Genomic DNA, 16,160 nt, shown 5'->3' with positions numbered 1-16,160 from the left:
TTCTTTATCCGTATCCTCTCTGTCCACATCCTGATTGGAAACATGGAATTTAGGATTACAATTTTAAATGGTCCAGATGAGCTGGGTAAGCAATCACTAATAAACAGAGAAGCTTAATTACATTTGATCCTCATCTGGTCCCTCCTGAATTCATAAGCTGAGACTTGCAATTCCTTTATCACTAGACACAGGGAGAACAGCCAGAGGCATCTGCAGGGCTCTGAGGAGAGCAAGCCCGAGCTCCAGCGGGAACTGTAGGCAACGTTCTTTCAGTGAGCATCTGTGAGTGCTAAGTCACTTCAGTCGTGACAGACTCTTTGCGACCCTGTGGGCTGTAGTCTGCCAGTCTCCTCTGTCTATAGGACTCTACAGGCAAGAATACTGAAGGGGGCTGTCGTGCCCTCCTCCAGGGGATCTTCCCAATCCAGTGAGCATCTGCTGGATGCCTCCTGGGTACCATACTCTGGGCCTTGTACGGGGAATGCAAGAACTGTTAGTCCCCAGTCTTGGTCATGAGGGGTCTGTTTTGCCCACTCTGACCATGGCTGGATAAACTTGGATAAAGCTGAATCTCTCAGGCAGTTCTGTCAGGAGTCATTTATTCTAACCCAACCCATTTCAGGAGTCCCATGATCATCCTTAAGCCTTCAAACAAACATAAGGGCTGAGAGAACTAGGGAAAAAGGGCAAATGCATGAATTCAATGACTGTGAGGTAGACAGTGCCCATCCTGGCCAAAGGTAGCTTCTTCTCTACCGTTTCATTTCTCTTTTACTCTCCCTTCCTACCAAATCCCATACCCAACATCCACCTCCACTTCCTCTTACCCTGGTTCTAGTTCACTCTGTCATAGCACCTTCAGAAATGTATGCTGTGTGTTTTAATCAGGTTTCTTAACTTCTCTGAGCTTCCATGTGCTCATATGTAATAATGTTCACTCCCAGGTGGCTCACATGGTAAAGAATCTGCCTGCAATGCAGGAGACCCGGGTTCGATCCTTGGGTTGGGAAGATTCCCCTGGAGAAGGGCATGGCAACCCACCCTGGTATTCTTGCCTGGAGAATCCCATGGACACAGGAGCCTGGGAGTTTACACTCCATGGGTAATCACAGAGTTGGACAGGACTGAGCGACTCTTTCATTTTCACTTTCACTTGGTGGCTCAGACAGTAAAGCGTCTGCCTGCAATGAGGGAGACCTGGGTTCAATCCCTGGGTCAGGAAGATCCTCTGGAGAAGGAAATGGCAACCCACTCCAGTATTCCTGACTGGAAAATCTCATGGATGGAGCCTGGTAGGCTACAGTCCATGGGGTCACAAAGAGTTGGACACGACTGAGCGACTTCACTTCATTTCACTTCACTTCACTTTAATAGGACTATCAGAAAAATTTCATGAGGCTGTAAAAGTACCTCTCACAGTACCTGGCACTAAGCGGTCCTCCACAAATATCAGTTGTTAGCATTATTATTGTTATTTTCTGTTATGATTATTATCCTTTCCCTTAATGACAGTACTTTTCCCTGGATTATTTGTGTTCAGTCAGTTCCTAATGGTGGGACTTCAGACCAAGAGAAGAACAGTAGGTGGGGGCCTTCACTGTACCCTCAGTCTCTCCCTGGGAAGCAGCACCCTCTTGGGCTCCCTGAAGCTGCTCTTCATGTCTGGTCCTCCTCTGACTTAGTCTGCTGCTCTATGCCGAGGGGCCCCAGGCTCTGCTGCTCAGAATCATGAAGCTGAGCATCACGTACCGCAAAGCAGAGGCAAGACGTGCCTGGGCTCCTGCAGGGATCAGAGCAAGAAGGCAGATAATCAAGTTGCATCTCCCTTCAAACAGAGAAGGGCCTCTCTTGCTGGCAGCTAACTCCTAGTTTTGCCGGTTCCCCTTGAGAGTCCAGGACAGCCCAAGGTCAAATGCCCCAGGGCCTCATCTGTGGTTTTATAATGAGACCAGCAGAGCAAGCTCTGCTGCGGCGAGTCAGCACAGACTGCCTTTCTGCTGTAGGACAAGCCAACACCACTCAGAATTCCAGCCTACCTCCTAAATATCTCTCATTTTCACCCTCCTTCTCTCTGTCCCTATTACTGCTGTCTTAGCCAGGATGCTTGTCATCTCTCCCCAGGTAAATAATAAAGTGAAAAACAATGAAAGAGTTAGTCGCTCAGTCGTATCCAACTCTTTGCGACCCCATGGACTGTAGCCCACTGGCTCCTCTGTCCATGGAATTCTCTAGGCAAGAATATTGGAGTGGGTGACCATTCCCTTCTCCAGGGTATCTTCCTGACCCAGGGATGGAACCCAGGTCTCCCATATAGCAGGCAGATTCTTTAACAGTCTGAGCCACCAGGGAATACTTTTATTATGTGCCAGGTAATATGTATACTTCAGTGTTTGCATGCAATTTCTCATCAAAACATCAAAATAACCCTGGACAGATATAAATTATGGTTCTCATTTTATAAATAAGAGAAATTGAAGATTCCCAGAGAAATTATGTCCAGGCCAACACTTTGGCCCACCTATGCCCAGACTGTGGCCTCCCTGCTGCCCTCTCCCCATGCCAATCACCACCAACTGCTCACTGTTTTCTCTGCCATGAGTCCCACTCTCCTCCAGCCCATCTTCCATGCACTTCTACGAATTCCTTTCCAAATCATAAATCTGATCATATCACTCACATACTGAAAATCCTTTAAAGACTCCTCACTAGATCCAAATAAAGTCAAGACCCCCTAAACAGGTATGCTAGGCTCTTCCCAACCTCACTTCTCTCTTCCACATACCTGAAGCCACAGGCCATTCATCAAGGGCTCTCTGCTTTCACCTCTCCATCCTCCACACACAAACTCTCCTTCTCTGTGCAATGTGGTTTCCCCCCTCTTCTGCCTGGAAAATTCCTATCTGAAGACCCGGCTCAAATGTCATTTCCCCTGGAAATGCTCCACACTCCCTCAGATCCTTTACTCTGTCTTTGGATAGAGTCTTCCAGCCCATCTCAGTCTTTTCCCTAGTCAGTTACTACATCAAATTGTGTTATTGCTTATCAGGGGAAGGTTACTCTGAGTAAGTTGGGTGCTTTCCCAGGGTAGCACCTGGGGCTTGTTTCCCAGTACATTCCACAGGGCTAGTGCAGGTTGGGTTTTTTTTTTTTTTTTTTTAACATTTATTGCACAGGTGGTTGGAGGAATCATTTATTTATTCATTTATTAACAGTTACTGTAGTATTGACTTCCCAGTTGGCTCAGTGGTAAAGAATCCACCTGCAATGCAGTAGACACAGGAGACACAGGTTCAATCCCTGGGTTGGGAAGATCCCCTGGAGAAGAAAAGGAAAACCCACTCCAGTATTCTTGCCTTGGGTTATTTCTCCTGGACAGAGAAGCTTGGCAAGCTTCCACGGGTTCGCAAAGAGTCGGACATGACTTAGCGACTAAACAACAACGACAACCGAGGTAGTTAATCATTGACAATTCACTGGTCACTATTTTAGGGGGCTGAGGAGGCAAAGATGAATAAAAGAACTCCCAGTGGAGTCCCAGCTTTGGCCCAATGCTTACATAACCAAGGGCTTTTATTACTTTTTTCTTGACTCTCTTCCCAGTAAACAAATTAAATTGCAGAGCCTGCAGAATACCACCTAATTCCATCCTATTTAATCTGGACACAACTGCCATCCATTTAACTGCCACACTGCCTACAAAAAACTCAATTGTCAGGTCTAAATTATAGCTTGTGCAAATAACCAAATTTAGATGACTTGCAACTCCACTGGGATCCTAAATCCATCATGATGTTAGTTAAGTTCTATGAATTCAATTAACCTTTCTGATCAATCATGGATTAATTAACCAAGCTGTGCTGACAAGAAAGTATTGAGGCTTTAGGTGGTTATTTTTCTAGAGACAAGAGCTCATAACATTGGGCTGTATCATTCCATTAGACCCGAACTGAAATCTTTGCTCTCTGAATTGTCTTGTCATTTGATAATAATACTCAGTTCTCTAATTCTTCCTATATAAGAAGATCTTATTTCACCAATATGATGATGACACTGGAAGCATCTTCTGGGCAAAGATTCCACCTCTTTGACCCCTACAAAACCAACTAACCCTTTCTGCTTCTCCTATACCCAGAGGTGACACCAGAATTAGAGGCAGCAAGAGGTGGAAAAGAACCTAGAGATCATCTTATCTGAAACTCTCATTATACAGAAGAAGAAAAAGAAACCCAGAGAAGGGCAATGATGTGCCCAAGGCCATGAGGCTGAGCAGAGACTGGCATCCAGGTTTACTAAACTCAGCTCATGATAACAGAAACACAGTAGCTACCATTTTTTTACTGATATATGTACACACACACACACACACACACACACACACACACATGGATCTGTAAGCAACATATAGCCAAATGCTGAGAAGCTGACCAGTAGCTGACCAGTGTTTTGTGGCTAGAGAGACATAAATTCAAGTTCAGTGCTACCCAAGCAGCCCAAGTCTGTGGGAGAAGATGATGTGCAGAGAAATGAAGTGCAAAGAAGTGATTCTGAATTCTGGGCATCTCTTGCTCTCCAGGCAGCTGCTGGTTTGTAAGCAGTTTGCAGAAATTATTGTGCCAAAGGTTGCTACACAAGGCACAGATTTAATCAGTCTCACAGTGCTATGGAGGGGCTTCCCAGGTGGCACAGTGGTAAAGAATCCACCTGCCAAAGCAGGAGATGTGGGTTTGATCCCTGAGCTGGGAAGATCCCCTGGAGAAGGAAATGGCAACCCACTCCAGGATTCTTGCCTGGGAAATTTCACGGACAGAGGAACCTGGAGGGCTACAGTCCATGAGGTTGCAAGAGCCAGATACAACTTAGCAACTAAACAACAGCAAATAATAACAAGGAGGAAAAAGAGAAAACCAAGCAACTCAAAACAGACAGGAAGGTCACTGTGAGTGGGCAGAGAGCTCATTCCTGGCAAGAGCATAGATCCGACCATCCTCAGTGACCTCACACCTGATTTCCTGTGGTTAAAGCTGCTCACAACTTCAGTTCCCTCTAGCACTTATTTATTTTGAATTTCTTAATGTTTCTATGAGATCTAACCCTTTCAAAATCCCTTCCTGGAAACTTGCTAAAACAGGGTAGATGGAAGAGGTAGGAGCCAGGGGTGCTGAATGACTATATGAAGGTTACACTTCTGAGCCAGGCCATCCACCTCTGAGCCTGCACAGTGCTGCTACAGGCTGGAGAAGGAAGCACCTGGTTTCAACCTTTTGGCCAGCAGAGGTACATTAAAAATAAAACTGTACAGAGATTTAATATGTGTTATTGTCAGCTCTGGACTAGGAACATTTAAGAAGTATTCTAAATAGGAGAAATATATTAATATGATTTATATGAGTAGTTATTAAGATCATGTGCCAGAGACTGTGCTAGGCACCTTACATGTACTATGTTCTTTATCTCTTAAAGTGCCATAGGGTAGACATTGCTATCATCGTGCAGCCAAAGATACTGAAGCTCAGTGGCGCCAAGTAACTGGGCCTGTATCACACAGTAAGGAAGTGGCAGAGTCACTGGGTCATGCTCAGTGGTGTCAGACTCTTAGTGATCCCTTGAGCCGTAGCCCACCAGACCCCTCTGTCCATGGGATTTCAAGAATACTGGAATGGGTTACCATGTCCTTTTTCAGAGTCACTGGGTCAATGTGAGGCAAATACCCCTGTTTAGCCACCAGGAAATTGTCTCATCTTCATGTATTAGTTGTTGTGACTGGCATATCTAAACTTCTCAGCCCCTCAGAAAATGGGAAGAAAAAGAATATATTTGTTGACAGTGGGGAGCTGAGAATTTTTTGGCTTTGAGTGTGCCCTTTGCCCCTTGTCTATCACACTGGCATGTAAGGTTGCCCACCTCTGCAATATTTCCTGAACCCTCCAATCCTATGCAGAACTCATGGGTAATGGACACATGATTCAAGAGACTTTTTGCGAAGCAGGTGGAAGTGAAGAGCACTGTTAGAGGGCGGATCAGCAGTTTCCTTTCTCTGGAACATAAAGATTTGATGTGAAAAGAATTCATGGTCCCCCACATAGCCCTCCTATTATTCCAACATCATCCCCTCCTTTGAGCTGTTTTTACCCACAATTTGCATGAGCACTGGCTTGCATCTCCCAGTGATTAAGTTGCATTTGGAAGGATAGTGAGATTAATTTTTAGCTCCTCGTCATCAAGAACAGAGCCCTGAAATCAGCACGCGTGCTCAAAGCTTCAGAAACGGTGAAGTTGCCAAGGCACCGAGGGAGGACACCTCCGCAGGAAAGTGGGCTCTCGCCTTCTGGATCAGCACTTCTCTGGCCTTTGTCAGATTTTATTAATTATCTGAGTGTCTCCAGGACTCTCAGAACTGTCCTCCCACCGCTCCCCACGTTAGCAAATACAAGAAGAAAAGTACTTTTTATTAAAGTTCTTTCTTTTCCTAGTCACCCTCTGGTCAAAAGCATACAAAAAGAAAAAAAAAAGAGAGAGAGAGAGAGAACAGGAGCGGGAATCACAGAAGGCACTCCTGAATAGTTCGCTGGCAAATTTATCTGTGACTTGGCTTTGAAATTGGGGAAAGAGAAAATGTATAGGAGAAAGAGGCTACGGAGCTTATGCGCTTAGCCGGCAGAAGAGGAACGCGGTAAATCCAATCACAAGAAAGGTTAAAGCTCTCTTATCCCAACCTGTTCTCACCTGGAACCTCAATTAATAATAAAATCACCTTTGAGCAGAACCCATTGCGCAATAAAATATAAGGACTTCTCCCTACAGAGTAAAAGGGGAGAGGATACCGTTCAGAGCTGGGTTCCAGGGCACGCATGGCTTACTGCCCACCCAAGTTCACTGCCCCTCTTCTGTGGGGAAAAGCTGTTTTGAGAAATAGCTACCCAGTCATTTCCCCGGGAATCATGCATCTAGGCCACATGTGACCAGTTCCTACCAACAGAAGGGGAGTAAAAGTGATGCGGGTCATTCACAGGTCAAACGAGGCCATCCCCACCTTCTCTCACCCCTTCTCCTGCCTCGAGGTTAAGACGACAGGGAGCAAGGAGTAGAAGGAGTCTGGCTCCCTAATTCACACATTGAACACAGTCACTGAACTGTTTTGTAAGTCAGAAATAAAAAATCTCTTGGGTTAGATGGCTGGGCTTTCTCTGAGTTTCTCTGTTAGAGCAGCTGTGTTAACACCCTAACACAGCAGCATTATCACCAACAAGGTTAAGCCAATGAGATGATCCAATGAGTCCTTCAGGCCAGGAATCTCGGTTCTGAGGGGACACCACAGCTGTGTCCACAATGCATAGCCATTGACCAGAGCTAAACACACAATCTTCCCTAACTGAAATGAAACACACTACAGCAAAATCCCTCAGCAGCATTGTTTTTGTCCAGACACAGAAGAGATTACGGGGCAAGAAGCAAGTGCTGGGAGCAGGCAGAGGATGGAACGCTGGAAGGAAGATGAGTTTGTGGGGGCCGAGGCCTTGTGTCTCCTTGAGCACACCACAGGCCACTGTACCGATGCCCCAGAGGAGCCATTGCTCATTGTACAGATGCCCTACAGAAGCCTCATTAGGTGTAAAACCCACTGTCAGGACTGCTGTGGGCAGGCGATGCAAAGAGGGCCACGGCCAAGAGTATGAGTGGGGGCTGAAATGTAACAGGCCCTTTCCTTGTAAAAAAAAGCTATGTATTTATGTATTTATTTGTTTGGCTGTGCCCAGTTTTCATTTCGGCATGTGGGACAGAACCTGGCCCCCTGCATTGGGAGCGTGGACTCTCAGCCACTGGACCCCCAGGGAAGTGCAACTGGCCCTTTTCTGACAACACTAAGCATTGTGGCTTGGAGCCCAGTTCACCTGGAGGAAAAGCACTTAGTGCCTTTTTAAATATGTGCAAAGGTGCCATCCAAGACTAATTCTCACATCAGTATAGCCATGAACACATGGAGCAAAAAGGCAGTGGGCTAGATGGCAGGGGTGGCCCTGACCCCTGAGATCTTCATAACACCAAGCTGCAATGTTTCTACCTTCTAACCATTCTCAACAGGAAGTCACATTCAAAGAAATCTGATACCAAAATAAAACTTGAAAGCTTGCTCCCATCACTAAGGAAAAAAATCTGTGTGTCCCTCTTCCCTTTCTAGCCATCTCATCCCCCCCAACTCAGAATCTGATGCATGCTTAGCCAGATCCACACCCCCTGCCTGAAAGGGAAAAGACATGAATGCTCTTTGTTGCACGGGGTTGGAGCAAGCTGTGTTAGATTTCACCCCCGGAGGCCCTGATGTGATGCTGAAAAAAATGGAATGAAGACAAAGCAAAAGGCAGAAGAGGAGACCTAGGCCCAGAGCAGCCAAAGAGAAAGAGGCTTTGTGAACTGGCCATTTGGGAGGACAAGGATAAGTGAAATTCCAAAAACAATGCTTTGGAGATGCAACAGTGGGTTAAGTCATTTTTAAAATGGCATTCTCCCAGGGAAGACAAGTAAAGCTCCAACAGAAGGAAAAAAGAACTTCTATCCAGGGATGATGAAGGACAGGGAAGCCAGGCACGTGGCCATCCATGGGGTGGCGGAGTCGGACTATAACTTAGCAACTCAACAACAACTCTGTAGTTCAGTTCAGTCGCTCAGTTGTTTCCGACTCTTATCGACCCCATGGACTGCAGCATGCCAGGCCTCCCTATCCATCACCAGCTCCCGGAGTTTACTCAAACTCACGTCCATTGAGTCGGTGATGCCATCTAGCCATCTCATCCCCTGTTGTCCCCTTCTCTCGCCTTCAATCTTTCCCAGCATCAGGGTCTTTTCAAATGAGTCAGGGAACAACTGTGTAAGGGAATATCAGTATTTCTGGCAAACTTCATCACTGAACAGGTATCCTCATTCATAAATGACAGGAATTTTCCTGATGTAGGAAATGACACAAACTTTTCTAGAAGGAATTGGGTCTCTTTATTAAATATTTAAATATTAAACCCTTTGATCTTGCAAGTCCACTTGTGGAAACTTACTCAATAGAAATACTCCCACTCTCAGAAACTTATCAAGAAATTTGTACAAAGTTATTCATAGTTGACAAGAGATGCAATTTTAACTGATTTTCCTGTGGAAATTTGTCACTCACATCCTAATGAGAAACATTATGCATCTGTGAGCTGGCTGGTTAGGCTTTAAGACGCCATCTGACCTTGTAAAAGAGCCAAGACCTGGTCTTTTATCATTTGTTTCTAAGCCAGTCTCCACCACTAGATATAAGTCCCTTGAGGTCAGAGACCGTGGCCACTTTCAGACCTGTCACAAAGCCCAGTGTAGAGTGGTATGCTTAAGTGCTATTTGTTAGATAAATTCATGATGTAACTGGGCCTGAGTCAAATTTAGGCTCAAGCACTCATAGCACAGTGCTCTAGGAGCAGAGTCAATGGAGATCAGCCTCATTCTGAAATGAACTGCTCCTCTCAGCTGTGTCTTTATTCCCCACTCTGTGCAGTTCTGGGTGTAGGTGGGAAATGAAGGGTTTATGGAGAAGGAAGAAGGATAGTAAGACTGGCAATTGAGGTTCTTAAGATGAAATAAAGCTGGGTTTTTAGCTGTTGTCCAAACCCTGAATCTCCTCAAATTACATGCAGCCCTTTTCTGGGGAAAGTGTATGGCTTTCATGAGCTTGTTAAAGAATTTAGGTTCAGGACAATCTAAAAGATTAATATCGACTGAAGGTTTTCCTGGTGGCTCAATGGTAAAGAATCTGCCTGCCAATGCAGGAGGCATGGGTTCGATCCCTGGTGCAGGAAGATCCCACATGCCCATGTGCCACAACTACTAAGCCAGCACTCTAGAATTCAGGAGTTGCAGCTACTGAGCCCATGCGCCACAGCTGCTGAAGCCCCTGTACTTAGAGCCTGTGCTTCGAAACAAGAGAAGCCACCTCAATGGGAAGCCCACACACCACAACAAAGAGTAGCCCCACTCACCACAACTAGGGGAAAATTCATGCAGCAATGAAGACCCAGCACAGCCAATATCCCAATGCAGAGGGCCCAAGTGCCATCCCTGGTCAGGGAACTAGAGCCTGCGCACTGGAACTAAAGATCTTGTATGCTGCAACAAAGATCGAAGATCCTGTGTGCTACAACGAACACGCGGTGAAGATAAATAAATAAATATTTTAAAATCTAATTATTAAAAAGTGTTTTTAATTCACCAAGTCAAAATATTTTGACTCAGAAAAGACTATGTACAGACAACCTATGCCAAAGAGTAATATACCAAAGGTGACTGAGAAACCAGGGGACGAAGGCCAATGTCATGCACAGACCTACAAATGAGTCTTAAAAATAAACTGTCACATGTATGTTAAGTTTCCTCTTGCAACCCCTTAATACAATATTTTCGGAGAAGGCAATGGCACCCCACTCCAGTACTCTTGCCTGGAAAATCCCATGGACGGAGGAGCCTGGTGGGCTGCAGTCCATGGGGTCGCTAAGAGTTGGACATGACTAAGCAACTTCACTTTCACTTTTCACTTCCATGCATTGGAGAAGGAAATGGCAACCTACTCCAGTGTTCTTGCCTGGAGAATCCCAGGGACAGCAGAGCCTGGTGGGCTGCCGTCTATGGGGTCGCACAGAGTCGGACACGACTGAAGCAACTTAGCAGCAGCAATATAATATTTTGAAGCATTACAATTTCAAAGGGCGATTACTACCATAGCCTTCCAGCTCATAAGCTTACCTTAATGTTGTATGTCCTAAGTAGGACTTACAATTAATTAAGTGTGAAAAGGCATTTTTTGACTTTTAAAAAACTAAAATGGAGAAAATCTCAGAAAGGAACAAACTGAACATTTAAAATATCACCTATAAGACAAAATATAACACAGAATATTTCACAACACCATTCACCTTATCATAAAACTATTAATCAACCCCTTTCAGGTGGGCAATCAAAAGCAGTTAACTTGGTGTGACCGCATTTCATTCAGCTTGGCTCAGCATCATTCTGGAAGCAAGCGAGCAACACCATTAATCCATTTCCTAAATCCTCAGCAACACCATTAATCCGTTTCCTAATCCTTAGATGGTTTGGTTTCTCCTCATCTAACGAAACCATTTTTTTTTTTTTAAAGCAAACGGCCATCAATTTAACCTTTAGTTATTTGCTTTTTAAAAAGCTCTGCTGCTTGCCAATTTGATTACCTTATGAGATCTCTTTGGGTGTTCCTGATATTTTGTAATGCACCAAAGTTAGATTGGACAGAAAGAAATTTTCAGAAATTTGCCACAATATGTATATGAGTACAGCAAGAAATGTACCACTGTGCTCCCAATCATTTTCTTCTTTACTCCTTGATGTCATATGACTTGTCCTGAGGCAGAACTTCCTACCTCCCTCCACTCCTTATCCTTCCACCATCCAATTAGCTCCTACTGTTGACCTACAGGTTAATAAATAGCTGTATTTGAGGCCACTTAACCCTCTACATAGGGAGATGATGGGCTCACCAACACCACTTACCAGCACTTAACGGCCTGCTTCATCATGTTAAGCAAATAATAAGATGCAGCACTTGGTCTCCAGATGCATACCAATCAAGCAGAGAAAAACCTGTACTTACACGAAATACATCTGAGCAAAAGGGCTTCCCAGGTGGCTCAATGGTAAAGAACACCCCTGCCAATGCAGGGGTTGGATCCCTGGATTGGGAAGATCCCTTGGAGGAGGCAGTGGCAACCCAGTATCTCTTGCCTGAAAAACTCCATGGACAGAGGAGCCTGGCGGGCTACAGTCCATGGGGTCGCAAAGAATCGGACAAGACTGAGCAAGTTGAGCATATACAGGATAGCAGAATATATCTAACCCTGTGGTGGGTGGGTGAGTGATACAAAAGAGGCCTTAAGAATAAATAAACACACACATATGACATTTGCACTACATAATACATTAAGACTGCTTTACAGATCAAGAACCCCTGCATAGCGCTTGTTAAATGGAGGATGCCTAGGTTAGTAGCACAAGTAATGAACCGTGCATCAACAGACTGGGTCTCTGTGTTATTCACATAATGAGTTCCTGTCTCCTTGTGTCTTCCACCTATAAAGGTACTGATCACTAAAGTCCTGATATTGGCTACCTTTCTACTAGTTCAGCCTTCCCTCCCTCAGTGACCTTGAGCAAAGTGAGAATCTGAGGGGGCCTCCATAGGGGCCCCAACAGCTGGATCCCTGAGACACCTCACTGCAGAGTCCCCAGTGCTAGTGAGTCAACTGAGAAACACCCAGTCCAGAGCCAGACCAAACCTAGCTGGGAAAGCTCAGAAGGAGGAGGGTGCATGCGAAGCCAAAATATCAGGACCACGAGATTTGACACAGGTGACTAGACTGGTGTTTATTGGAAGTGCTGTCCAACTTCAGGGGGCACTATTCATTCATAATCATTGTAGATTTCTACAGGTATTTTGACACTTTTCTGGTAGATATTGGAAAAATGTTTAGGGGAAGGATGCTTTTTCTAATTCACACCAAATTTCAACATGGACTAGCTGGCAGGCCTGAGATAGAAGGGTGAGGTGAATAAGCCAGTTCCCAAAGGTCAGGGTTAAGGATGGACCCTAAGGCTTTAGATGCCCAGCCTGGGAGCAGACACCTGTGAAGTTACTACCACCACCACTTTAAAGTTGAGGCCCAAATCTCTACCCTTAAACCTGACCTCCTGGCACCTGCTTTATAAGTTCATCCAGAATTCTTGGGGCCCTTAAGCCTAGCCAAACAGGTCTACCTTCTCACTTCCCTCTTCCATTGAATTATTCTCCCAATGTCTGAATCTGAAACCCTGAAATCACTTTGGAGTCCTTCACCCCCCTCCTCCCTTCATTACTCAGGGACCATGGCCTCTAACTTGGACTGCCTCAAGGTTGCTGGTATCAATTTCCTTGCTCCCAGACCTCCTACCATGACTCAGTTCAAATATTCAACTTCTCTCCCCCAAACCACACAACATCCTCCTAACCGGTCACCAGTCTTTTGGCTTCAGTATATCCTATATAGTTTGGAAAACTGGACTAAAACACTGTTCTAAGCACATCACTTCTTGCCCACAAACCTTCACTAAATCATCCTGCTTACTGAGCTCAGCCCAGTCTGCCCCCAAACAGTGTAATATCCCTCCATGCAGACAGCATTCACTATTATCAAAATCCTTATTGTTCACAGTTAACTAGCCAGTCATTTGCATGTGTGCTCAGCTGTGGCTGACTCCGTGCAACCCTATAGACTGTAGCCCACCAGGCTCCATTGTCCATGAGATTATCCAGGCAAGAATACTAGGATGGGTTGCCATTGTGTCTGCTACTGTGTCCTGTGTCTCCTGCATTGCAGGCAGATTCTTTACCAGTAGCCCATCAAGGAAGCCTCAGCCTGTCATTTAAGGGAAAACAGTATTTCTAAGCCTCAGCTTTGTCGTTTGTTAAGTGGGGATACTAATAGTATCTACTTTATAGAGCTATTGTGATGATTAAGTAAAATAATATTTATAAAGTACCTAATGCTTTGTGGCTCAGATGGTAAAGAATCTGCCTACAATGCAGGAGACCAGGGTTTGATCCCCTGGAAAAAGAAATGGCAACCCACTCCAGTATTCTTGCCTGGGTCCATGGACAGAGGAGCCTGGCAGGCTACAAAAGAGTTGGACTTGGGGCTGCAAAAGAGTCAGACATGATTTCACTACTAAACAACAATCGGGGAAGCCCCAGCCAGTCATTTAGAGAAAACAATATCTCCAAGCCTCAGTTTCATCATCTGTTAAATGGGGATATTAATGGTATCTACTTCATAGAGCTATGGTGATGATTAAGTGAAGTAATATATGTATAAAGTGCTTACCACACTGCCTTTCAGTAAGTAATAATGGTGCTGATAAAGGTGATCTCCCCAAAACATCCCTCAAATTACTTCATTCCCAACACCAGCTTGAGATTATTCTTTTTCATATTTACTTCCAACAAAATTCACTCAGCTGTTAAGCCCTATAAGTGTACTTAATCTAGCCATCTGGCTTGCAATTCCCCTTAAACTTTCCCAAATTTTCCTTCTCTACCCATCAAGGAATGGAATCTTCTAGGACAAATTGCTGGAAGTACTGAAGGGTCCAGTCCACTTACCATAACACTCATCTGAACTTTTCTTCCTTATGAAAATCATCCAAAGTTTCATTAAAGAAGCAGGGAAGACATTTCATCTCCTGTCTAGAAAATGTGGGTCTTACTTTCCAATAATACTGAGCTACATATTTTTAAGGACGTAATATGCATATGTATATATTTTTGAGAATGAAAGAGAGGCTTAAAATAGTCAAAAAACAAACTGTCTTCCCGGAGTGCAGAGAATCAGAGTGATAGAGAGAAGAGTATGAAATCTGAATTTAGACAGATATTGGATAAAAGACCAGCTCTGTCACTTCCTAGCTTAATGCCCAAGAAATGTCTCCATGTGCTCACAAAACTAGCATCAGCCAGTTTTCTTTTCTCCTACTCTGACGCTGAGATGTCTGGAGCTCTCAAAAATTCTGCCAAGTAATTAAGCTTCCAGAGTCCCCATAAAAAGGCCTTCAGCTATAGCCAAAGCTGTCGCCTCCTGTCCTGGGTAGCTAAATGATAGATGTTGTCAACGCCTGCCACCACCTGCCAGCCAGAGGCCTCAGGGCCCTGACCTGAGTAGCAGAAATGATGTTCCCTCCTCCACACACCGCCCCCCCCCACCTCAGTTCTGGGCTGAGTGTCTCAGAGATTTCAGACAAACAGCTTTCCTCCTCCTCTCAGAAACTAAACATGTTCCATAGGGCCTTCTGCTCACTGCACAGAGCATGACATTTAACAGGCACTCAAAGAGCATCATTTAACTTGTGGTGCTTGAGCTAGAGATAGGACTGCAAAATGAATATTGTTCTCAATGTTGACCCTGATCTTCGGCTCCACAGCATTGGTCTTCAGTGATGCTTGTGAGCCTTGATTCTTTCTCCCCTGAGGAAGACATATGGATCTTCAAACCAGAGTTTTCCACCAGCATGCTGCAAATGGGTCACTGGTATACCAGGAGATACCATTCGTTCCAAGTCTCCAGGGTTGCTGGGCTGGGATTGGAGGCAAGAGTCGCAGAACCAGACCCTTCACATGATCAGCAGCCCCCAAGGTTAACCCCAGTGTCTCCTACAATTACTAGCATTGTTTCTGCTCAGTATAACATTACTATCAAGCAAAAAATGAAGAAGGTTGAGAAGCCTTTCTTCATGCTAAAAGAGCCCTCATCCTGTTATATCTGTATCCTAAGACAAGCCCTACTGTGGTTAAGATACCATCCTCCACCAAAAAATTGTGAGTGAGGTTCCATTTCATATATATGTAGAAATGTGTCATCATTTCTACATATGTAATGATGTCTATTAAGGAGCTGAATTAATAATTAATAGCCTTCCAAAACAGAAAGTACCAGGCCCAGCTGGGTTCATTAGTAAATTCTGCCAAATATTTAAAGAAGAAATGATACCAGTTACTATAATCTACTTCAGAGGATAAAGGTGCATGTATTTCTTTCTAACTCCTTTGATGAAGTCAGTTTTACCCTAATACAAAAACCAGACAAAACACTACAAGAAAAGAAAACTACCCAGAGGGATGGTATGGGGAGGGAGGAGGGAGGAGGGCTCAGGAAGGGGAACACATGTATACCTGTGGTGGATTCATTTTGATATTTGGTAAAACTAATACAATTATGTAAAGTTTAAAAATAAAATAAAATTTTTTAAAAAAATGAAAAAAAAAAGAAAAGAAAACTATAGGCCAGTATGTCTTGTGAAAATAAATGCAAATATCTTCATAAAATATTAGCAAATCAAATCCAACATCTATAAAAATTAATTATACACCTCAGACAAGTGGGATATACCCAGGTATGCAAGGCTGGTTCAACATCTGAAAATCAATTAATGCAATCTATCACATCAGGCTAAATAAAAAGGAAAAATCACATGATCATATCAACAGATGCAGAAAAAACAGTTGACAAAATCCAACACCAATTCATGATTAAAAAAACAAACGCTCAGAGTGAACCCTAATGAAAACTATGGACTTGGGGTGA

The sequence above is a fragment of the Bison bison genome, unplaced genomic scaffold, assembly GCF_000754665.1.
Source record: "Bison bison bison isolate TAMUID 2011002044 unplaced genomic scaffold, Bison_UMD1.0 scf7180017864064, whole genome shotgun sequence".
Taxonomy (NCBI): domain Eukaryota; kingdom Metazoa; phylum Chordata; class Mammalia; order Artiodactyla; family Bovidae; genus Bison; species Bison bison.
This window is presented reverse-complemented; position numbering follows the sequence as displayed.